General features: G+C 34.8%; 1 long non-coding RNA gene across 3 annotated transcripts in view; it reads left to right on the top strand.

The window, feature by feature from the left end:
* The window catches only part of LOC106034554 (uncharacterized), a 143,756-nt gene that overhangs the window by 81,653 nt on the left and 37,058 nt on the right, over window positions 1-25,045 (top strand). For 2 of the 3 annotated variants that reach the window (XR_010832441.1, XR_010832440.1), the window contains exons 4-7: window positions 16,351-16,415; window positions 18,758-18,849; window positions 20,347-20,447; window positions 22,888-23,023. This is a non-coding gene — a long non-coding RNA (uncharacterized lncRNA). The remainder of the gene's footprint in view (window positions 1-16,350; window positions 16,416-18,757; window positions 18,850-20,346; window positions 20,448-22,887; window positions 23,024-25,045) is intronic. The other variant, XR_010832442.1, reaches the window with a different exon arrangement.

Raw genomic sequence — 25,045 nt, 5'->3', positions numbered from 1 at the left:
CAAAGGTTTTCAGTCCCACATCTTTGGTGCTCATCTCCATACTATCACATGTTTCTCCCTTTCTAAAAATCATACAGTTGTAGTGACTTTGAACAAATACCTGTTTATTGCAGTCACAGACGAATTAGATCATATGTTGAACTTATGCTATAGCAAACAAACGGAATTATAAATAGGCCTTTTGATGTCCCTTACCACATTTGGATTCCCTTGAATAGATATTTTATTTTGATTATTGGATTTGTTTAATGTTTTGTTTGCAAGTTCCATATGCAAGTAATTTAAAAAGTATCACTATCCTTTATTGATGACAAAATGAATTATTACTCATTATAACTACTTCCTTCCCACCAAAACCATCTGCCTATCAGGTTGACTGCCAAAAAGGAAAGAAGTGGAAATCGTACACTATGTTTTGAGAAAATGCAGAGTATGTCTACCTGTATAAGAGTACAAGAACATATTGTTATAGATCCGTTCTCCGTGTATTTGAAGTGGGACGGATGTGAGGCACTTCTGGCCAGAAGTTGTGTAACCTAATTTGTGTGGCACTGAGCCTGAGTTAACATACCTTGCCTCTCAGCAGCAAGTTAATGCTGCCGCATGGCTTCCGGATTGGAACTTTCTCAGCCCCGGTGAGCTGGGTGGAGCGGATGCATGATTGTCCAAACGCAGTCAAGTCAACATGCGCATAGTGCTCCTTGAAGGGGTTGGAGAGCTGAGGCATGAGCATTTGGTGGACAGCCCAATATAAGCTTTATTAGAGCGTTGTCATTAGGTTATAGTTCTTAATGTTGCGGCTTAGTATAAGATCTGTCTGTAAGTGTCTGCTACTTGGATGCTTGGGTTCTTACTGGTCTCCCGAACGGTGGAAGTGGGGAAAGAAAAGTAGAACTTAGACAAACTGGATTTATCCAGAATGCCTACATGTGGATTTAAGTTTCCATGCCATAGGTATTTAAATCTGTCAGTTTCGACACTGATATAGTATATTTTATTATAACATCCTGTATGGGAGGATTCTTAGAGCAAAATATCCTCTTTAACTGGTATCCATGCCTCAGAGGCAAATTAGATTTCTTCGCTCTTCACCATTGGTGCTTCCTTTCCACATGTCTAGCTCATCTGCAGAAGGAAAATGGCTGGGAGGTTTCAGCTCCTTTTGTGCAGTCTTAATTCTTTGGAGCTGTTGTCTGCTGCTGTAAATCAGAATGGTCTTGGGACTGAAACAGAGGGACAGGGGTAAAACAAGGATGCAAACATTTGTTTTATTTTAATTGTGGCTCTACTTGCTAGCAACAGATGAACATAGTGCTTTGAATCATAGTAACATGAATAGTAGAGTACATAGCTGCAAAGCTCCTTTGAATAAAACCTTGCTGCTCAGTGTTGATAAACAGGAGTAGATTTTCCTCAATGCCCCTCTCCCAAGTGACTTTGATTACATTGGAAGGGCAGAACTTTAATTTAGAAGCATGCAGAACTCCAGCATAATTTAAAATATTGCTTCTGTTAATTGTAATTTAAATTTCATTCGGTAGTTGCAAAGGTAATATTTGTTTTCTAGAAGGACATATTTTTTCTTTTTCTAGATAAACACTTCTGACACTCGGCAAGTAGATGAATGCACACTTCAGCAATCATACTGGCACTTATTACAGTATATATGTTAAATATCTGCTGACACCAAAAGATTCAATTCCACTGACTCAAACAGATTTTTTGTTACAACAGCAGCAAAACAATCATTTGTCTTATAGCTCAAGCAGAAATATAAAGTTACAGGAATAATTTTGAAGAGAACTCGGTGTTAATCAACATATTCTCCTACTGAAGTTAAGGAGAAGTTTGGTTTTTTTCTTTTTCAGCTGAAACATTGCAAGTCTCAATGCTTTGAAAAGTGTCTCTGGGGAAAAAAATGTTTAAAAGAGCTAGAATTGTTTGTTCTGTCAAGCCTTTATTGCTTTCTTTGCAACACGAAAAACCTATTTAACCTAACAGCAACAAGTTTGGTTCATTAACTACAACCTATTCAAGGTCTTCTACTGACTCCCGTAGGCACTGAAGCAGGCTCTTAGAAATTAATCTTGTGAAGAACACATGATTTGTGCCTTAGAAATTTTTTAAATATATATATAAATAATTACAGCAGTCTAATAAAAAGATGTAATTTGTCTAGCAGGAGATCTCACTTTGATAAAAGTGCTAAGTAACAATGGAAGTAGGTCATGTTAGATAAAACTTACTGTTTTTTTGTTTGTTTATTTTGGCAAAAAGTTTGTAAAAAAAAAAATGCTTGATTTTCATTAGCTTCTCTTGAAAAGTATGATTTGCTCTAAGCCAAATGTATGCTGAAGCAAGAGACAGATAGTATCTGTTTTAAGGAGATGAAAACATCATTCCTTAGAATGACTTTGTAGAAGATGCTAAAAAATGAGCGATTTCCGACTGCTTACGATGTTACCCAATGGTAATCATTGTACCAAGGGATAATCCAAACAATGCCTTCCTCATCATTTCTGGAAACATTTTCCATTGTTCTTGTTCTGGCTTCTTCTGATGACGTAAGATAATAATGGGCAGTAATGCTTTTCACACTGTTTCCGGGAGTCCCAGATTTGTGAAATAGCTTTGAAGGTAACAAAGTCAAAAGAAGGTTAGAGTATTTTCTTACTTGATCCCACATGACTGAACACATCTCTTGTGCCATCCCTTTTAACGGCAAAATCTATATTTGATCTCTACATAAGACACAAGTATACGGCAGAAGAGTGAGCTGGGCATTTAAAAAAAGGCACCCAAGAGTAATTTCCTCTAAGTCAGTAAGCTGTATGAATAGGATTTATTTATTCAGTCTATACACAAACTGATTTCCTAACAGTCAACTGAAAACAATTTATTTTTATATGCAACAAAGGAGGCAAATTTGCTACTGATCGAATCTTAATGTTTTGTTCAACTAGTGTTTTTTCATTATTATTATTTATTTATTTTTTATTTTTAATGCCAATTTCAGCCAGCTCTAATTAAACCAGAGTTTGCCCCAAACCAACCAGGCAGGGATGTTCCCTTCTAGCTGCAGCATTGCAAATAAACAGTTCATGGGGTGGCTGGGGAGCCTGAGAATCAGTATTTGTGTTAGAACTCTTGCTTTCATTCTTTGGTGTAAATAATGCATTTGTATTTTGTCTAAAATAGAATCATGTCCACAGGAGGAAGTGCTTCTTATGTGTAATGTAGGGTATAAGAATCTCCTGTAGGAGACCACTTGTGTGAAATATTTGTCCTGACTCATGGAGGTGTTGACCATAATCTCCAAATATCCCACCTGTGCCATTTGAGCTCTGAGTTATAGAAGGTGGAATGTGAATGGCACCATTTTGTTTTAATTTTTTTTGACTGGGTTTGTAAGTTTAGTCCTTCAAAATTAAACCCATTTCAAAGCTTTTCCTGCACTCATCATGTCCACTCTTCCCCATTTTCTTACTTCTCTTCCATTTTCTTTTCTTCTTTCTTCCTATTTAGAAAATTCAGATCAAATACATGAATGTTTTTAGGTTAATTCTTTATCTTTAATAAGCAATGGATTGGCTTTCCAATATTTATACTCAGTTATAAAAATATCATGAGAAGGTGGGTATAAAGAACATTTATGGGTAACGATAATATAGAAACACTCGTCCAAATAGGTGTCTTGGGTCATACAATATTCTTATGAGTTTAAAAAAAAAAAAAAAAAAAAAGAGGAGAAAAAAGTTATATGCTTATATTGAAGAATTGTCTATCTTTTCTTACTTCATATACAGTTCTTTATTTTTTTAAATATATATAGTAAATTTCTACTAATTAATACCATCACTGATATACAATGCAAATTGCATTTTGTTGAGATTTTAGGCGGTACAAAATTTAATTCATTAATTTAATTGAAATGAGTGAAACTAATAACACAAAAATGTTTGCTTTCAATATTGGATGCTTAATTAGTAATTAGGCAGATATGATAAGTAGGGAGGGTATTTCCTGATGGTTGACAATTCATTGAGATGAGTGCCAACAGCAAATCTAAAGTCCCTTAACAGCCCTTAATTAATTATCAGGAAATACCGGCTCGGGTGGAGTGGGTCATTACGCTTCTATTCCATGTAAAACTGTGAAGGGTGAGAAGAAATCAAAATAATGTACAAAATGAATTGTGCAAAGGTAGCACAGACCACCAAGCACTGTTTATTCACTGTGTTTGGACAGTGATACAAATAAGGCATCATAGTTGCCCTGCTCATGAGCACAGCTCAGACACCCAAAATTTCCAAGGTGCTTTTAGGCTTAGAAGTGCAATGGGTGTAACCAGGACATGTTTACCATGAGGGGGTAGCATTTCCTAAAATGCTTAAGTGAACAATGGTAACAACTCCTAAGTCTTCCTCCTAACCTATGTTATTTAGAAATTACACTTATATTCATAGTTGAGAAAGGTTTTCGTTGTTAATATTTCTGATGGAGGGTACTTATTCACCCAGGATAAAATTAGGTTACAAAAACTGTTGCAAGAGATCAGGATTGCTCAAGTGCGTCTCCTACTTTTCTTTGTAAATTGCTTGACTGATAAAGATGGATGTGTAGACCGTCCTTGATAGCAAATCATGTCCATTTCACTCAAATTATACCATTATTTCCAATATTTCAAAGGAAAAAAAATACTTTTTTTTCTTTTAAACACTCCCTCTGCCTTGACCTCCATGCAGTCATTAACCAAGAGAAATACAGTAATTAAAAATATTTGTTGAACCACTTCCATAAAATACCTTATGCCAGTAATTTAACAGAGGTAGAAATTGTTGAGGGGTGGGGAGGGGTGGGGAGAAAAAAAGCTTTTTTGCTGTATTAGGATTTGAGATTTCATCTGTACACACCTGAGATCAATATTTTTTAGATGCATCTAGTATTTACAATCTCAAGTTGCTCAGATTCATACAGATGTGTTTTAGGTTAAGGTTTATAACCCTAGGACTGTAATGTCAAAAGTCTATCTCAAAGATAGGGAATCATTCATGAATTTCTTATTCTCCTTTTGGTATCAGAATCCAATAACAACCCCGTCTTGAGGTTTCTATTGCATTGAACTCTTTCTTATATTTTAAAAATTCTAATGTTGAAAAGCCTTCCCTTAAATTTCAGAGCTAAGTTGGGAAATGTTTAACACTGACTAGCTTCACTAGAAAAGAAAAATGCAATGAAGCACCTTTCATTTATGAAAGATGATTCAAATGTATTTGAGATTTTTTTTTAAATTATTTATTTTAACACTTTCATACCATTGACAGATCTTAAGGAGCTATGCAGCTTATATACTAGCTCTTACACAGAAAGCACTTGAAACTGTAAAATAGCCAGGATGAAAACCTGCTAATAGGTGATGACAGCTAAGTGTATTTCACTGACAGAGGTAAAAGGACTCCACCACAGAAGCACAATAGTGCTTTTCAGAATTTATATTTAACTCAAGCAGCTCTTACGCTTCCCGTTAGATATCTCAAGGTCTCTTTCTTAAAATGTTTCTTTTTATTGTCTTTTCTTTTCCTAGAAGATAATTTAAAAACATAATTAATTATGAATGTTTCCAGTTCATGAAAGATACATGAGTATTTTTAAAACTCTACAAAATATTGCTAATCAAAACTCTCAGAATTACAATTTGCTGTGATTTCCTTAACTGAAAAGTTTACTGTAGATTTATTTAAAATAAATAAATAAATAAAAAGGTTTGTTCAGGTTAATATAATTTTCAAGGTAGTTTCAATGTTATCTGGATCCAGTTTCAGAAAATGATAAAAATGCATAGCTGGGTTGACTGCCATTTTCAATTTTAGTACGGTTTTGAAGCTCATTGAAATGTTCATATTTACATAGCTTTTTATTTATTTTTTTTTTTTCCCCCACACATTCCAACTTCAGCATTTCAAATGCTTTGGGAGCACAAAATTATTTCAAGCTAGAATGATAGAGATTATTAAAAGGAGGATTCATAATTATCCCATGAGAGAATTCATAATGGGAGAGATCTGTGCAGTTATACCAATCATTTTAACTCTTCCGTATTTTAATCTTCCCATTAATATGTACAAATTCATCTTACATGTAAGAAATCCTGATGTATGATTTAGACATCAGGGGCATTCCAAATACTTAGTACTTACCCCTATTATTATTATTATTATTATTATTACATAGAACTAGAATTTGATGAGGATTTTGCTGGATCACTTCCTGTGCACCAAGGTCTCTCATATTGTTCAGAAGTAGATTTGACCACCAGGATGTGCAATAATTTTTCTCCATCAGCACCTGGTGCTTGAGCCCTCCAATTTTTTTTCCATCGTTGGACTTTCAACAGAATGCATATACAGAGACAGAAAAGTAATTCTAAGTGGTGTTGCAGGAGGTGGAGAAACAAATGGGACAGAGAAAGAAAGTGGGAACTGTAGGAAGTCTATAGCAAAATAGTTCATTTCCTTATATTTACAAAATAAATGAGTTCCCACACATTATTTTTGGCCAGAATTGTTTTATGTTCTTTTGAAGAGCCCTTGAGAATCAGTTGATAACAAGTATAGATAACTTATTTACCCACTGGAACCTTTCCTTTTCTATAATAAAATAGTTTATTTTTACAGTGTGCTGTGTCTCAGCAAAATTTTACTACATTTAGGAAGAAAAGGAATTCTAATGTATCTTAACAAAACTCAAGAATACTGTTGTTATTCAGTGGCTAGTTCTTTAATTTAAATGGTGTTTCAATGGGATAGGAAAAAAAACTACTGATAAGAAACAATGTAGTGGAATGGTAAACATCTTATGACTGTGAGCTTTTCAGTGATCATTCTAATAATTCACGTGCATTCATAACGGAACAAGATGTCTTGGACTTATAAATGAAGGGTGGATATTACTGCATAAACTATATACAATGCCTTTCAATCTTTTTATTTAGATGCTGTTTATGTATGCAGCTCAATTCCCGCTAACACTGGAGTGAATGATACACCTTCAAAGGAAGCAAGAACACACCCTCTTTATGTGTTCTAGTAGAGATACAATGGGACAATGAATACAATAACTTCTGTTTTTTTTTTTTTTTTTTTTCAGATGTAAACTTAAGGATAAGAGAAGAATGTATTGTATAGGTCTAAGCTTTCCCAGTGGGACACACCTAGGAAATACCGTAGTATAGTTTTTAATTTTTTTTTTTATGAGGAGCAAATCGTGGATTTTCTTTGCAACCAGATCCCGTTCAAAAGACTCAGACATCTTTTAACTCAGCATCTAAATAAAATTTCTGTTGAAGAAAACTAATACCATATGGCCTAAAACTTAGAGCTACTGATAATCTTGCCATCATAAATCTTAAAATCACCAAAGTAGTTAATAACATTGCTAGGTTACCTGTTTACTTGTGGCATCTACATTTAGAAGTTCAGACTTACAGACAAAAAACAGTCTTAAATGGTCTCATAATAACTTCAGTACATTCTTAATGAGGAAAACTGACCAACTTTTTGAAATTTCATCTCGCTTTGTCAACTCAATTATCTTAACTAGAAAATTCAGGGAGAGATCATTTGGGTACAACTGGAGATAAATAATTGCTTAACAGAACTAAAGGCAAGTGATTGATATTATGGATACGTTACAGAAAATATATACCCCTCAAGTTTCTTGTTGGTGGTACATTGTTTTGAATCTTCCCTTATTCCAGCCTGTCCTTGATCTAGTCAAACTTGTTATATTATCCCTTAATTATTTTGTTCCATTTTGTTTTATTGCATCTGTACAGTGCAAAAAAGAATACTGTGCTTAATATATTGGGCAGAGACTGTACTGATGTCCATAAGGACAATGTCATTAACTGCACAGACTGTAAGGAAATAAATTTTCTTTCTAGTTGTAATGAAATCAAAAAGACTAAATCTATTTAGGTAGCAAGATGTACTTATTCTTTGTGGAAAAGAAAAAAAAAGTCATATAAGCTCTTGATAAGTGTTTCTGAAAATAGATAGATAAGATCTATGTTTTACAAGCCTCCAGCACACAGTTCTGCCAGACTATTGTTTTGTGCAGCAAGAAGTAAAGCACTGGCAAGTTTGCACAATGATGCACTTGACTATGACTTAATAAAACATATTTTGAACCCCATGGAACTTTCAGGATAGATATGCTGTATGTAAATATATGCTTTAAGCCTTATCTCTTACAACGTTCAAAGCTAGTTATAAAAATAATAATAATTATTGCTCAGAAAAAGAACAGGTAAAAATTCTAAAACTGCTGATGGTATCCTTGGAATTTGATTCCTCATTTATTTCTTTGGTAATCTTGGCATTTTATTTCATAATGGATTTTGCTTATGGTACATATAAAATTCAGAGACACAATTATGCCTGTGTCTGATACAGTTTGCAATTATAAAATGTTTTTGTCTTAGTTCATTTCAGAAAGATATTGAAGTATGGTGGGGGTGAATATAAGAGTATTACTCTTTATATATATATATATATGTACTGTTATCCAGTAGCTTTCCCGTTGCATTGGTTGTTTACACATTTAGCAATTTACTGTGGCATTTAAGAGTCTATGTATGTGAGGCTTTCAAGCGCTTTTTTTTTTTTTAAACTTTACCTTACTATAAATCTTGACCAATATTTTTCAATTTTAGCTTTATTTTTTCTGTACAGCAGTATCACGTTCCCTTAGATGCTATAGAATATATTTATTCTCTACTATAAATGATGATAAAAGTGGTAAAATACTTGTTTTGTTTTCCAATCATTAGTGAAGACTCTACATTTGTGTCTTTTGAATAAAGACATTTTTATGATAGATCATCTGCTGGTGTAAATCAGTGGAGCTATTTATGTTGACATCCTCCAGTGATCTAATGCTAGGACTTCTTCCCACATCCCTTGAAGATAACAGAATAAGAGTAATTATACTTTAAAAAGACTTTATTAACTTGACATGTCAATCCTTCCAATTTATCTGTTATGCCCTCTTCACTTGATTCTGTGCAAAAAAATAAAGGCATACCTGTGCCTGTGGTGTGGCTTCTCCCTGGTTTCATCCATAGATGACCAGTGTATATAATGTATATCAAAGGTAATCCGGGTGGTGGAACAAATGTGATTTTTTGATCCAGTGTATCTCACTCTAATGCCAAATTTTAGATGATAAAGTTTTTTGTGTTTGTTTTTGTTTTGTTTTGGTGTTGTTATTTTTATAGCGTTTGCAAGTCAAGGGATAGTCAGAACACACTGGGAATGCACAGGTGTAACTATATGAAAAAAGCCTTGTATCCACAGTATTTTTACTACTGCCAAAACAAGTAAGACAGCACACAGCTTCAAGTTCATATCCTGTGGTGTTTGCAGGGCTGGCAGTCATGGGATGAAAGTTGTGCTAATTTGAATATATATCATTGGCACAGCTGTTGTCAAGAAAATTTCAAAGCAGTTCTGTGCACTAAGTAAAAATACTGAATTTAGTTCAGACTACTATTTTTATGCTAAATGTATACTATAATAATGGAAAACATGTTTTCTGCAACATGAAATAATTAGCTGTTGTACTTGAATCACACATTTTAAATATTGTTTTCATTACCCTACCAGTTTCAATGATTTTCACCTGGGCTGTCATCTACTTATTATTCATAACTTTCCTTTTTTGTCTGAAGGGACTCTCTTTTCTTTAGAGAAAATAGTAATTTTGTGGCATTACTCAAATTTTTTAACTTAGCCCAAAGGTAGCCTTTCTGCTCCCAAAATTATCTGTATTTATTGTATGTGATAGGGAAGCTTTAGATTTAATCTGAAGCTGTATCCTGCAGGATTATGTGCATGCATATGTACACCAAAGGTTCTGGAAATAGAAAACAAAGCCAAGTCTTAACATCTTCACCTGTACAGTAGTGATTTTATCCTTCTTTATTCTGTACTGCTGAAAGCAAAAATTTAAGTTGAGATTTCTGAAAAGATATCAAGTATTTTGATAATATCAATAATTTTGATATTTTTGTAGAGGTTAGGCTGAGAAAGGGGCTAGTTTTGTCTAAGAGGCTTGATGATTAAACAAATTCTGTATTCAATCAGCACTATATTTCCTTTGTTGGAAATGGAAGTTGCAGTAGTTATGTTTTACAAGAGCTAGATCTCGACGATATATGTTAGACAGTGCTCTGCATCTGATGACCAAATCAAACATCCAAGGTTAGAGGGCAAACATAATTTCTGATTCCTAATTGGGTTTAGCTGAGCAGTGTTGGAAGTGAAAAGGAGACTGCTCTGAACTGTGGATGCTCTGGGCAGATACAGAAATCTGTCATTTGTGTCAATGCACAAACCTCTTCATTTTCAGCAGCAAAAGTGTTTGGTATGTCATTGTGAAACTCAAATGACTTTTCATGCAGTTCTTCCATAGGGTTCATTAGATTTTTGTGAACTTAGTTTTAAGTCTTTTGCATTACTAAGGAAATATAAATTATTTAGTAAGTTTAGCTTTCTTTCCAAGTAACCATACAGCCCTGGAAAGGCAAACACGTCATATGATGGGTAGTTTTTTCAAGTCATAGATGCAGTTCAGGTGAAGGAGGACTTCACTTTTAAATAATGTCTAGAACAGATTCCTGTCTTCATCCCAAATCAGATCCTAAAATTTCCCTCCCTCGTTGTCTCTGATTTTAATTAACTTATTTATTCTGAATGCTGAGACTTGTGTTAAGATTTTACAACTGTCAAGTAATTCGGGAACACTTTTTCAGGTATTTTGTCGAATAGATAAAATGCATGTGAATACTTTTATTCTCAGTTGCAAAGATGTGGAAATATTATTTGCTTTTGTTCATATTTTTGGGGCTTTTGGAAGTATTCTAACTGATGCATGAAGGATCCGTAGCATTCATTGATGATCTCACAAGTGACATAAGTCTCATTCTGTTGTCCATGTTTTCATGTTTTACTTCATCAGTTATGTCATTCTTTGACGCTTTTCCTATTGCATTCTCATCACTTTTCTTATCTGTTTCCACATTTGTTTCCTTGTGGCATTGCCTCATTCAGTACATTACACCCTCCAAGTTTACTGACAGCTTCTAGATTCATTCCTTTCTTTTCTTTTATGTAAAGGTTTTGTTCAGTCTTTGATTTATATTCCTCTGGTGCCAGTCCCTTTCCTGTAATTTCAGTTGTACAGTGCTCTTTGAGAAGTACTAACAATTCCCTGTGTTTACTGAAATGTAAACCATTATGGCTTATCATAGTCACGTTCTGGGGTTTTGTATTTGTCTTAGTTTTCTAGCATTTGTTATTATATCTGGAGCTAAATTTGTGATAAGCTCAACTGCATTTGATTCAGGACATGCATGAGTTCTAAACTCACCAAGTGAGTTAACCTAACCCAAACTTACTTTTCAAGTAATTTCTCAGGCAAGATTCTGCTGTGGTCTCCTCCACATTCTTTCCTCTCCCTTCTCCAAATATATATCTTGCCCCTTAAACTGCTTGTCATCATTTCTTTAATTCATACATAATAAGGAGCAAAGTATTCCATACTGCTAGTACTTTCAGTGTAAATTATTTTTGAATTATTATTTTTGAGGTTGCCCAAAGTAAATATGGAGTTTATGCTAATAAGAAGGGAAGAAATGTTTCCCCCATGAAACTCTGTGGATTTATATAGAATTGCTTTGAAACTATCATGTCAAACTCTCTGGTTTTCCTTGTTGCAAGTTACATAATTAGCAATGTAAGCTTTTCATCTGAGTCTTTGTGTCATTTCATTGCTAAAAGGTTCTGTGGATATTGAAAATTAGGAATTAAAAACTAATAATAATAAATATTTTTATGACAGGAAAGTATGAGAATGTAGCAATATCTGTTTTTAAATTTTTTGTTGTTTTTATGAATACACTATTTGAACAAAAAGTCTTGATATTAATACACTTATTCAAAATAAATAACGTGCTTTAGAGGAAACAGGGTAGGCTGATGACTAAAATGGAGGGAAATCTGTTTCATTCAGAACTTCGTATTATGGTGTTTTGCTGACAGTGAATTTAATATCTCTAATGTTCTGCTAGCTTAAAAACCATATAAGTTACTGTAGTTTTTCATTAAACCATCATACATGTTGAAAATTAGCACCTTTCCCTTTATCAGGAAAGCTGAGAAAATTCGTTAGAATTTAGAATCTAATTGTAAATTCAAATAATATTTAAAAAAAAAAAAAAGAAAAGAAAAGCAGCTGCCCTTTCACATGTTGGTGTGAATTTATCCTCTGGCGAATTGAAATTGCAAAGAAATGTCAGTGATGTTAATTGTCTGGAGTGGTGTTGCACACTAAATCGATCTTTACATACTGTCTGAAACTTCCTAAATAGAATAGACCAAGTTGCATGACTTATTTCACTTTTATTTTTTCCATTTTTTTAATACTACATGCATTTTTGCAAATATGGTATATTTTTCTCTTTACTTATTTTTACCTAATTGTGGGATAGCCTAGAGAATATGAAAAAGTAACTCAGCTGACAATACTTAGCATGTTTCTTAATTGTGTTTTTGCTTAAGTGTCCAAAATACCTAAGGATATTTTCAGTGCACCCTAGTTACTTGCTGTATACCCAGCTGTATCCATGTGTTTTCTCCAGTGGAAGAGGGACTAAATCCATTCTTCTCCACTCCAAGCTGTAGTTTCTAAAGAGAGGAAGCTTGGGCCTTGTGATGAAGGCACCTTGTACAGTCAAGGAGGTGCTGGTGAAAAAGCAGCTGGATCAGTAGGAGAGCACAGCAAATGAGATATGTACAAAGGTCAGTCTAACTGCAACCTAAGAATTGCTGTTGTGAATGAGGATTGCCTCTGTTTTCTTTGGCTCTGTGTAAATACAAATCAAAAACTTGCCTACATGCTTGCTGTCTAAGAAAACTGAGTCAATACTCTGTCAACGCAGAGGGAGCAGTGTGAGCCACGTTTCATGCCTGAAAGCCACAGTGCTTCCAAGGTAGAAGTGGCTTTGTGCTGCATCACTGCAAGGGTAGCCCTTTCAGAGAATGGCTGGCCCAGAAAAAATATCAGGTAATATTTGACTGCTTCAGCCTTTGATGGGAATAGTATATCTATTGTAAGAAAAGTTCTTGTTGACACTTCTGTTAATCCCTTGAACAAGGATTCATAGAATATTTTAATTGGAACTTCTATTGATTTTAATGACATTTCTTTCTGGGGCTTGTTAGTCCCAGCATATTCTAATACTTTTAACATGTTCATTGTAATGTTTCAGAAGGCTATTGCAGGATCCGTAATAGAAATACGTTAATGGCCAGCAGCATTCCCATTCCTCTATAGTAAGTTTGAGGGGTCCATAATCCTTCACAGGTACTCATTGTAGGTAGGCAGATTTTGTCTAGGGGTCAAAATGATGCACAGCAAAAATTCTCTGAAGAAAACGAAATAATGAAGACAATTCTGAGAATGTGTTCTCGAGTGAATTTAACTCTGTCTGTTTATAGTACGTGTAAACGTGGAGGGATAAAAGGGAGTTCCTGAATGAGGACTATTGTTAGGAAGAACGAAACTCACTGCAGAATAGGAAAAAACAACTAAAGAACTAAACAAACTAAGAAACAAAGGGCTAGCAGGTGCAGAACTTGGAAAAAGAAAAAAAAAAAAGTTTTATTTAAACATCTCAAAATTGAAAGCAGAGATTAAAAGTAAATCCGTTGTTCTGAAGAACTAGAATATGATCTACACAGATTTACTTCACCCCTCTTTGGTGCTCCTAACCGCCACGTAGCAAGTAGCAATGCCTGATTTTGTTGATGAGAGTCTTTTCCTCAAATTTTGATTGGTCGTCTTTGCTTCTTTTTTTTTTGCATGGGCTTCTACTTCTTATTTAGATGCTTCAGTGAGGATCTAGGAACTTTATGCTTTGTAGATTTTAGCCTTAAAAATACAGATACAGTAATGGATATTTGCACTGTTGTTGTAAAACAAGCAACCATTTAGAAAACCCAAACAAAAATCAAGCCTCAGGGGAGCTAGACACTTTTGATACACAGTACTTCTGCCATAAAGGATTTGTATTTTGAAGGGACCGAATAATAAGAGAAATGTTGTTATCTCATTTAAGAACATGGAATGAAGAACAGAGCAATGAAGCGACTTGTTGTTAATGTCTGAGCCAGGAATAGAACCCAGACTGCCTGACTCCCCGGGCAGAGCATGAGAAGAGATTCCCTTTCTCTCCGTGAGCGATTAGTGAGGGCTACCTGCTAAACAGCCTGAGTTTGACCAAATATACACAGTATATCTTGTTTAATGAATTGTGTTTTTACTGGAATGGAGGTCATTTTTGAACAAATGTTGTAACTCATTAATGAGAAATTATTTGTGAACTGAGTATGTCACTGCTGGAATATTACTTCTTGATAATCAAAGTGGCTATATCAGGTCAGAAGACACTGGAATTTATTTTTCACGGAATAAGCATCAGAAAAGTCTTTTCAGGACAGTCTCCTGTGCAGCCGTTGTTAACATTTACTCCTGAAATACATGGTCTGTCTGAAGGAGCGGTATAAATCTGTCACCTCCAATATGGTGGACAATACAGATGCAAAAGTTTTTTGTTTTTTTTTTTTTCTTTTCTTTTTGAGTTAGCATTGTCTGGTGCGTACAGCCTAGAACTCATGCTTTAAAACCAGCCATTATCGTACAGCAATACATGTCCTAAGGAAATGTTCTTATGGTTTACATCTATAAAATAAATTCTTCAATATTTAATTATAATCCAAACCCTATGGATTTGTGATTCCAGCCCTGCTGGAAGCTGAGTAGGGTAGAGATGCAAAATTTGGAAAAACTTGTCATGTCATCTTTTTCAACTGTACTTAAAGAAGTTATGCCTGCAGAACAAACTAAAAAATTACTGAAACTTAAATATTCACCTAAACAATGTTTAGAATAGTCTGAAGCTCCCAGAAATGTATTACCTGATTCCACAGAAAATGTGTAGAAGGGTAGGTTACGAGATATGGAGAGATGGGGGGTTTAAGTGAGAACCTCTTTGCTGAGTACAAGAGCTAGGGTAAAACTTGGACTTTGCACACTATGTATTCCCAGACATGTCCTTAAGCTGTCTTTAATGAATGCCATTCTCATTAAATTAAATTGGACTCATATGCAGATACCAATATGATAATTGAAGGAATTCTTAATTTAGAAGCAGTTTATATTATTCCACATGAAGTGGCAGAGCTATAAATTGTTAAAATCAGGACAGGGATATGAATTTTCAGAGATAAATTTAACAGTAATAATTGCTAATCTCCTGTGGTGAGTCATTGCTTTAATTCTGAGAGGGTGGTCTTGGGAAAATAAAATAAAACCCTCACTGTTCTTTGAAGGAGGAAAATGACCCTGGTGTTGAAAGATTATAAATTATTTTTCCTAATGGCTACTGATTTCTACCAGGCTAAAAATCCCCCCCCCCCCCCTTTTTTTTTTCTAGCAGACTAGAAATCTAATTTACTTATTTAGTTTTCCCCACTATCATGTGAAAACTTCTAGAAATCGAGAAGTTTTCAACATAGAACTGCAAAGTCCATATGCTCCCTTACTGGACTGACATTAGCTCCAAAAATTAGAATTTGCTCTAAAATTAGAATGTCTACCAATACAGAAAGCCAGCAGAACTTATTTTTGTGTGTGTGTGTGTAGCATTTTACATATTGGTTTCACAGAGAAAGTAATAAATTCCTCATTTCTAAATATTTTAGCAGAAAGAACCCTTATTTTAAGTGATGTGAACAAGTAATATCTGATAACGTATTTCTGCCTGTGTGTGTCAAAATCAACAATGTAGTGATCACATTATACTATTGATCACAATTTTTAAAATTAGAATAATTCTCTAAATTCTTTGCTTTAAAAACAAACAAAAAAGTGGTCTGTTTAGAATTCAGTTTATAGTTTACTCAGAATAGAATAACCAAATTTCAGCAAAGTTGGCTTCCAGCCAAGCTTTGTATGACCATTTTTGTGTAATAAAAATAATTCAGTTTTTAATATTGTATTGGAACTGCATTCTCAATTGCATAGTTCCTTGAGTCTTTCAAAAAAAAATAAATAAAATATCCCAAATCAAAACAACTAGTATTGGACAAGTCAGACATCGGCTTAATGTCTAAGTATAGTAAGTATGTGGGTAATAAACTGAATTGTCAACATGCCGAAACATATAAGGAAGTTCCTATCACTGCCATTTATATTAAATTTGTTTTTTAATGTTCTGTTTTTTCTTAGGAATCTGGTTCATCACCCATACTCAACGGAGCACTGCTTGCTGAATATTGTATGTGCATGTGCAGGTGGGTGCAACTTTCAAATATTATAATGTATTTTAAATGTTACATCAAAGGTTTTACTAACTCCATGACCAAATGAAGAGGACAGAGATTTTTGTATGTTTTGCAATGTTACTGCAATAAAACAATCTGCTTAATTAAAACATGCTTCTGGCCATCTCTTGTGATGTTGGATGGCCTGGAGAGAGGAGGGGCCCTCCTGTAACATTTCACTCAGACAGTGCTTAGCTGAATATTTGGCTCTGGAGCCAGGAAACAAACAAACAAACAAACAAAAAAAACCACAGATGTGGAACAAAGCTAACAAGAGGGAGAAGACAATCAGGTTGTCAAAGCTGAGTCCTTGATGTGTTAGCCAGTTTGTCCACATGGCAGTGGAGAGGAAAAACGTGGAACATTTCTTTGAAGAATTTATGCAAAGACTTCTCTGCAGGCAGCCGTCTGTGGTCTTCCTAATGGCTGTAGCCAGAGAGCTACTAGTTATGAACTACCTTCCTCATGCATGCAGACTATATGGAAATCAGACAATTTTAGAAAATAACTTTCAGTTGCTGAACTTTGATGTAGTTGCTGTGTATGTCCAATTTCTCCTCTACCTCCCACCCCCTGCCCTACTCCCCCAGATCTTTCTCAAAGAGGCTTTTTCTGTTTTTCAATAGCTCTTTTCATCATTTAGGATTATTCACTGAAAACATTGCATTTATTTCTGTGATTGGACAAGGGTAAAAATGAGGAGAACTTGATAGGTATACCTTTTATCTACTCTCTTGCTCTTGTTGTGCTTTGAATATTACTCTTTTGCTTAGACCATATTACTCTGCAAATTCTACATCTCTGTTACACTTTTATTTGTTTTTAACTCAACATATGAGTCCAGCCTAGCTGTTTTGCTTCTTTCCTTTATCAAGCATAGATTTTCTACTGTAGCTTTTTTGGCTTTATTTCAAACCTATAAAAATTCATTTACCTGACTTGTAAGTTTCTGAAGTCACATTTTGCACGTGCTCAGTGTTTCCTAAAGACTGCCAGACCAAAAAAGTCTGGAGAAAAAAAAAAAAAAAAAGGAAAAAGAACTGGGCCTTTCGTAATTCCTTGTGCTGACCAGAGTACACAGATGCCAAAAGCCAAATCCTGTGGAAACTGAGCATGCCTCTGGCCAAGCATATAAGGGCTTTTCTTGTGGTAGCTTCCAGCTTATGTTACCTATGTTAGAAATATATTATTATTATATACTGAATTCAGGCAAACTCAGATAATTAGAGAAGGTGGATTCTTGTGAAACTTTGTTCTGTCACTGTGAATATTCATTATGATTCAGTCTTTAATGATGTGACTGCATGCTCCTTTTTGCACAGGAACCAAGCCCCCAAGGAGCAAACAAGATGAACGTTGATCGTTAGTCAGCCATTTGTTATTCAATTTTATCCTCCTTTATTAATGTGTATTCTTATTACCTTATTCATTACAGACTTTTCAAATCCTACTGTGAAAAACAAAATGACTCATTTACTAATGACATACATGTCTATAATAAACAAGTTCTTCACCCCCCATTAATTGGTTAATGACATGTAACTGCTGAATGGTCAGAAGGTAGAATTCTGTTCTTACGGCAATTGGAGAGCTGAGATTCAGCAACAAGGCAAACCACTATCATTGGTATACTTGAATACAGATTCTCTTGACTTCAGTTGCTGCTATTACAGTTCAGCATTTCAGTGGTTTGTGTCCTAGGTCTTCAATTTCAATATTTAGGACAATTCTACATGAAATACAAAAAAGTGTTTCATGTTTTAGGAAAACAGAAAATCATTTTCCTGCTATTATAGTTTGATTCTTTAATCAAAATAGCTAGCTGAGAATAAAGCAGTGCAAACCTAGCCCTAGAAGAGAAAGAAGAATGAACATTACTAAGATGAAGTTTATTTTGAAGACATGCTTGGAACTCTACAGAAAACCTCAAGGATAATTGGCAGGACAGAAATAAGAACAAGACATGAGCTTTTGCAGTATACCTTTGCCTTGCTGTTTCCCCTTCTGGCAAAATGAGGTGGGGGGTTGTAAAAGCATGACAGGAAGTCTGGATTACTTTTCAGATCAGAACCACCAAATGCCATTAGATGAGGAGCAATTTCTATGAAAATAATAGCAGTGACTGTGTAAGCATAGACTACGTAACATAAACATAAATATTTGCATGAAAGATGGCTGAAGTAAGGTTCTTTTGACCACTACCATTCTAGCATTTCCTGGTTGTTTTGCTATAACTGAAGATAATTGTCTGCATGTGATGGCAAGAGGAAAAACCTCAAGTGTAATTTTCATTCTCCCTACTGTTTTCACAGAATGACATAATTATAGGTGTTGGAAGAGACCTCAAGAGATCATCGTGTCCAACCCCCCTGCCAAAGCAGGTTCCCTAGAGCAGGTTGCCCAGGTAGGCGTCCAGACATTATTATTTTATTTTATTTTATTTTATTTTATTTTTTTTTATTTTTTAGATAATACAGTGTTGATAAAGAAAACCAAAGAATAATAATAAAGATTTGCATCCACTGGATAAAGTGCTGAAAACAAATCCAAGCAAATTCTAGGCGTATTTGGAAGAAATGGCTATTGACTCTTCAAGTTGAAGTTTTCCCTGGGAATGAAATAGGGTGTAATTCCTGACTACGTGATAAGTATGGATGCAGAGTGGTCTTTTGGACTTCACAGACACATTTCACATTTGACCTAAGATTAAGAAAATTAATTTTTTTTTTCCTTTGCCACATGACACTTAAAAAACAAACAACAACAAAACATTGTAACTGTTATCTGTTTGGATTTTGTAAAAAAAAAAAAAAAAAAAAAAAAAAAATCTGTTCATCTTATCTTGGATTTATTAAATGGGAGGTAATTGTCAAGATATCTTGTGACCATTGGGTTACTTTATACCTGAGGTTGTATTGAGCCTAAATTTGGGGGGTTTGAAACACTTTCCTATGCTCAGTTTCCCAACACACTCTCATGGTACTCAAAAGGGTAGCAGGGTATAACTCCAGTGAATGACATGGTCTGGTCTGGGCCATAGTAAATCAGGTAAATCTGTTAGTAACGTTTTCCAGTGACTGGTATAATCAGACAAACTGTGAGTGCGCTGGGGCATTCCAGAATAATTTCTCAGTCCCCACTGAGTTTGAAATCTCTCCACAGATGATTGCTAACACTGATGAAATTCTAGGTTTTTATTTTTTTCTTTTCATACTTCAGTGAGGTTTTAGCATAGTCCATTCCAAAAGATGCCAAAGCCCAGTTTGTACTGAAGTTGATAGGTTAACAACTGATTAATAATCCTGCGTGCTTTCTTTGTAGAGTGTCCAACCTGAAATGTATTATTATTTAAAGTGTCTGTTATGATTGCACACAGTCTTCAGCCAGTTTGTGAATGTGCTGTGCTAAAGCACCAATGTTCAGTGTCTGCTACAAAGAATCCTGAAATTCTTAATGTTCCAAGGCCCTTTAAAAAAACAGTACTTTTCATAATGATTCAAAGAGAGATCCCCTGAATTATACGACCTAAAATGACTTGCGATGGCTATTAAAAAACAGATTAGTTCAACGCATCCTATTTTTCTTTCAAGATTTTAAAGTGGTAGTAAGAGCACTTGTGGAGTCTGTATTCCGTGGTAATCAAAAACTGTTTTCGGTTTAGGGGTTCATATCTGCTATTCCAAGTTATATTCATCTCTCATGTATATATTGCTATGTAACACGAGCAGAATATTTCACCCTTGACTTTTTCTTTAAAAAGAAAAGTCAAAGGTGAAAAGGGAGTCTTCAAAGTCTTTTCTCTCTCTCTCTCTCTCTTTAAAAATATTTATTTATTTATTTTAAGCAGCATATGAAATCCTATAGAGTTTTGCAGGATGTTCTAACATTTAACTTTTCTTAGAGATAATGAGAAGAAGTCTCCTGAGATCTACTTAACTCAAGCTACGGGAGATTGAGCTGCTGCTGTAAAACTCAAAGAACCGAAGAAATCAAAACAGTCAGGTAAATGTTATCTTAGACTGACAAAGCTTGAATTGCAATACATTGGTGTTTTTATCCACATTTTTTATGATTAAATTCTTTGGCTGTTGTAGATCCATTGCAGTTATCTGATTTACAGTGACTCAAACCAGCTGTAAATCTTTTGATTATTTCCATAAATTATTCCTGGCCTTCCCAGCACTCCTTTTTGGTTTCATAAATCAAAACCCAACCAGTGAGTTTTGGCTGTTCTGGAAGATGGCATCATAAACTGTTGTCTTAACTTAAAAGCACTTTCCTTTCCAGCTTTCCTGATAACAAAATATTTGGGGTTTTGTAGTTGAAACTCAGAATTATAAGGAACATCATGAAAATATGTTCAAGTTCACACTGTTTTAGTAATGATTTGTAATCAAAAACCACTGGATTTCTTACACTAAATGCTTTTCAGTTTGCCTCTAAAATGCCAGGAGGACATGCCTGTTGTGGAGGGCAACACGTCGTTTACAAACTGCACAATATATTCAAGGTAGTCTTCATTGAATATACAGAATCATAGAATCACAGAATCGTCTAGGTTGGAAGAGACCTCCAAGATCATCTAGTCCAACCTCAGCCCTAACACTAACAAGTCCTACACTAAACCATATCACTAAGGGCTACATCTAAACGTCTTTTAAAGACCTCCAGGGATGGTGACTCAACCACCTCCCTGGGCAGTCCATTCCAATGCCTAACAACCCTTTCAGTAAAGAAGTTCTTCCTAACATCCAACCTAAACCTCCCCTGGCGCAACTTCCTGTCACCAGGCACGTGGGAGAATAGACCAACCCCCACCTCTCTACAGCCTCCTTTAAGGTACCTATAGAGAGCGATGAGGTCACCCCTGAGCCTCCTCTTCTCCAGGCTAAACAATCCCAGCTCCCTCAGCCGCTCCTCGTAAGCCTTGTTCTCCAGACCCCTCACCAGCTTCGTTGCCGTTCTCTGGACTCTCTCGGGCACCTCGATGTCCTTCTTGTAGCGAGGGGCCCAAAACTGAACACAGTACTCGAGCCCAAAACTGAACACAGTACTAAAGAATACCGTTCTTTACATCCAGCTTGTTAGTCATTAAACATGAGAGAGAGAATGATTTCTCTGGGATGATTTTTATAATCTTTTCTACACTGGTAAACACTCACTTTAACAAATAGTTTTGTTCTTGGAATCATTAGGATTGATCTTTTTAAGGATACATTTAATAACGAGTTTCAAAATTGAGCCATTTGGATTGCACTGTGTGTGACTCTTATCTTCCTTTTAAAGAACATTGCAGGCTTTTACTATTTTGCCGGAAAACCACTGTTCAAAAACCTAATCCATGTAATAAGTAAACAAGGAAACGTTAAGAAAACAGAATGTGTTTGAAGAGCTGCCAAGTTATTTTAAGCTTTGGAAATGATCTCATAATATGGAAAAATAAAAAGGAATGTAAATTACTTAGTAAAAGGTGGGAAAACGACAGAAGTTGAACTGCTGTAATTTTTCTTCCTGATATAATTCTCAGTCCTTTTGATGAATGATTCAAAGGAAATTGTTGTACTAATCATCTAAAACCATGATCAATCATTAATTTTCTGTTTTTTTTTTTGTTTGTTTGTTTGTTTGTTTTTTGATATGATGATGTTAGCAGTTTTATCATTCTGGTGTATCAAAGCCTTATAATGGATAATACAAGTAGAACAATATAAGAAATAACCCATTGGACATATTTTTTGTGTTTTTCAAACACATCTTCTGTCCCCAGTATCAAAGCATGAGATCAGCTTTAACTGCAATCCCTTGCTTACCATCCAGCATTATGTTCCAGCCAAAGTCCATCTTTTTTGCCTTACAGCGTGTAAAGGCATTTTTATCAGCTACCCTGACAGTTAGATTACTCAGATGAGTTCTCTTCTCCCTGTATCTATGGTAGCTAATTGAACAGTAAATAAACACATATATTAATATATGGCATCCCTTGGTAACAGGCCTCCAGGTCCTGTTGCTGGTCTTTGTATCTGTTCTTCAAGTTTTGTATTTATTTTTTATTTATTAGATCACTTCTCTACTAAGATTATAAATTGTATCTGATATTGGGACTTTATTGTTTAATTAAAGCATGACAACACTCAGGCGAATCCATGAAAAGGTTCACTTTTACCTAAGAGTGGTATGTTCGACAGTTCTGAATTTCCGAAAACATAGAGTCATCCATCTGATTCCTGGAAAAAAATCTTGTGATGTTAATTTTTTTTTCTTGTGCTAGTTTGAACAAACAAAAAATGCATTTGACAAAGAGAAATCCATCCCAAAGTTGAACTGTAAAGTTTGAGAAGTACATTACTTATGTAACAATTCTGCTTTTAAAGCAGATAGTCAAATAATAGTTTATAAATCATGTTTTTTTCCCAGCATTCATGATTCCTCCTTTTCTTTACAGCAAGTTTAGTATTTGACGTCAAGAGCATTTCTAAATGAATTCTCATGAATGATCTGGGAGTTGTCAGATGATGGGGGATCAATATCAGATGCACTGAACAAAAGAGAAAAGCAACTTGGTTTTGCTGCTTTCTGAGGTACAGGTACTAGCAAAATGTTTCACTTTTTTTTCTTTTCAAAAACATAAAATGACATCACATAAAGTGATATTTTCCTCTTTAAGTAGAACAGCAAATAAAAATTCATTGTGACTTTTGTTCAGTTACATGTATGTATTGGGAAAAGTTTACCTACAGCACTTGACATTTCAAAATCTGGACTTTAAGTGCTAAAAGTCCATTGAGTAAACTCTGCTACCTTGTTTTCTAAAAATGGGTTGATAGTTATAGTTTTATATGGCACATAAAGCTCTTTTTTTTTTTTTTTACATTGGTTAACTTGGTTTCCCACAATGACACTAAGAACATGTGAATGTTCAGTAGCTCTGTCTACAAAGAGGTTGCCACAAGGGGCATAATTTTGAAAGAGATGCTCAGAATTATGTGCACAGTTATCTGTCATTCTTAGGAAGAAATGTTGCATTCTTATCTAGAATATGATCCTTTTTTACTAGCTTTGGAATCATGCTAATACAACAGAGTTGATGTAAAGGCACAAATTGTGTCTTTTCACAACGTACCAGTTGATGAGTTGATCAGTAAATTTGATCCAAAACTTTTAAAGACACTTTCCTGAACATTTCAAAAACAAACTATTTTTGCACTGACATTGTATACCAAAGAAGCTATTTTGGTGTGATTCATATCCTGATGTTTATAAACACTCTGATAATTTCTGCCCCAAATGATAGATGTTTCCGATTAATTTGAAAGAAATAGATCATATATGTTCTTAAATATCCTTATATTAGCATGTTCCATCTTGAAATTCAATAATTGAATGTTTAGTATTCTAACTGAGATCAGTCTTTTATGGCTCTCTAGTTAAAGTAACTCACCATCATACAGTGCTTTTTGTCCTGCTCTGTTGGTTTCATAGGCTTTGAGAGGCAGTGGCTACACACACATATAGACAGATTACTGTAGCTACTGTAGCCACTATAGGTCAATTTGTGCAGAATATTGCCAATAAGACCATTTACTATGCCTGTCAGTCAGACAGTATCCTTCTTATTTCTGTCTTTCTAACCTCTCAATTGACAGTTTTTCAATATACTTGGCTAAAACACCTTCAGACTTTTCTCCTAAGGCATGCTATTGACTAATTACTATAAATTAAATTACTATAAATTACAGCTACTCACACATATAGACAGATTACTCTAGCTACCGTAGCCACGATAGGCCAATTTGTGCAGAATATTGTCAATAAGACCATTTACTATGCCTGTCAGCCAGACAGTATCCCTCTTACAGTATCCCTCAGACAGTATCCCTCTTACTTCTGTCTTTCTAACCTCTCGATTGACAGTTTTTCAATATATTTGGCTAAAACACCTTCAGACTTTTCTCCTAAGGCATGCTATTGACTAATTACTATAAACTTGAATATAGAAAGAAAAATTAGTTACCTTACTATTGGCTATTATTTTCTGATTTTCCTGATTTTTATTTTTTTTTTCTGGTAAAACTGTAAAAAATCCAGAGTAAAGGCAGTGTCTTTCTCCAGATTCCTACAGCATGTAGTCCTGCTGGAGTATTCAAAACTCCATGAAGTTTTGAAGCATTACACAGAATACAAATAAATAGTGATAGTTAATAATAAGTTACTGACTTTAGCACTGAATATCACTATTAAGTTGGATTTAATTAGGGTTTTGTGTGAGAGTTCATTCTTAGTGGAAAAAACAAACAAACAAACAAACAAAAACAATAATAAAAAGTACATCATCTCTTACTGCAGCCAAATATTTGTAAACTGAAGTTGCTGAGAGCGTAAGTGGTAACAGTCATCTTGCAAACAGATGGGACAGTCCGGTGCTTGTGAACTTTTGCCCTGGGAAACAAGAGATAAAGGAAATGAGGGAGGAAAAATAAGGAGAAATGCTCATTAATTATTACTGATTAGGCAGTATTACCTTGCAATAATGGTTTCATTCAGGCACATTTGTATAATAAATCTCTAGAAATAGTATGAGTAATTCAGATACTAGCAGGTAG

Source organism: Anser cygnoides, chromosome 6, assembly GCF_040182565.1.
Source record: "Anser cygnoides isolate HZ-2024a breed goose chromosome 6, Taihu_goose_T2T_genome, whole genome shotgun sequence".
NCBI classification, from domain to species: Eukaryota; Metazoa; Chordata; class Aves; order Anseriformes; family Anatidae; genus Anser; species Anser cygnoides.
Note: the sequence above shows the minus strand (reverse complement) of the source record. Positions and strands in the feature narration are given on the sequence as shown.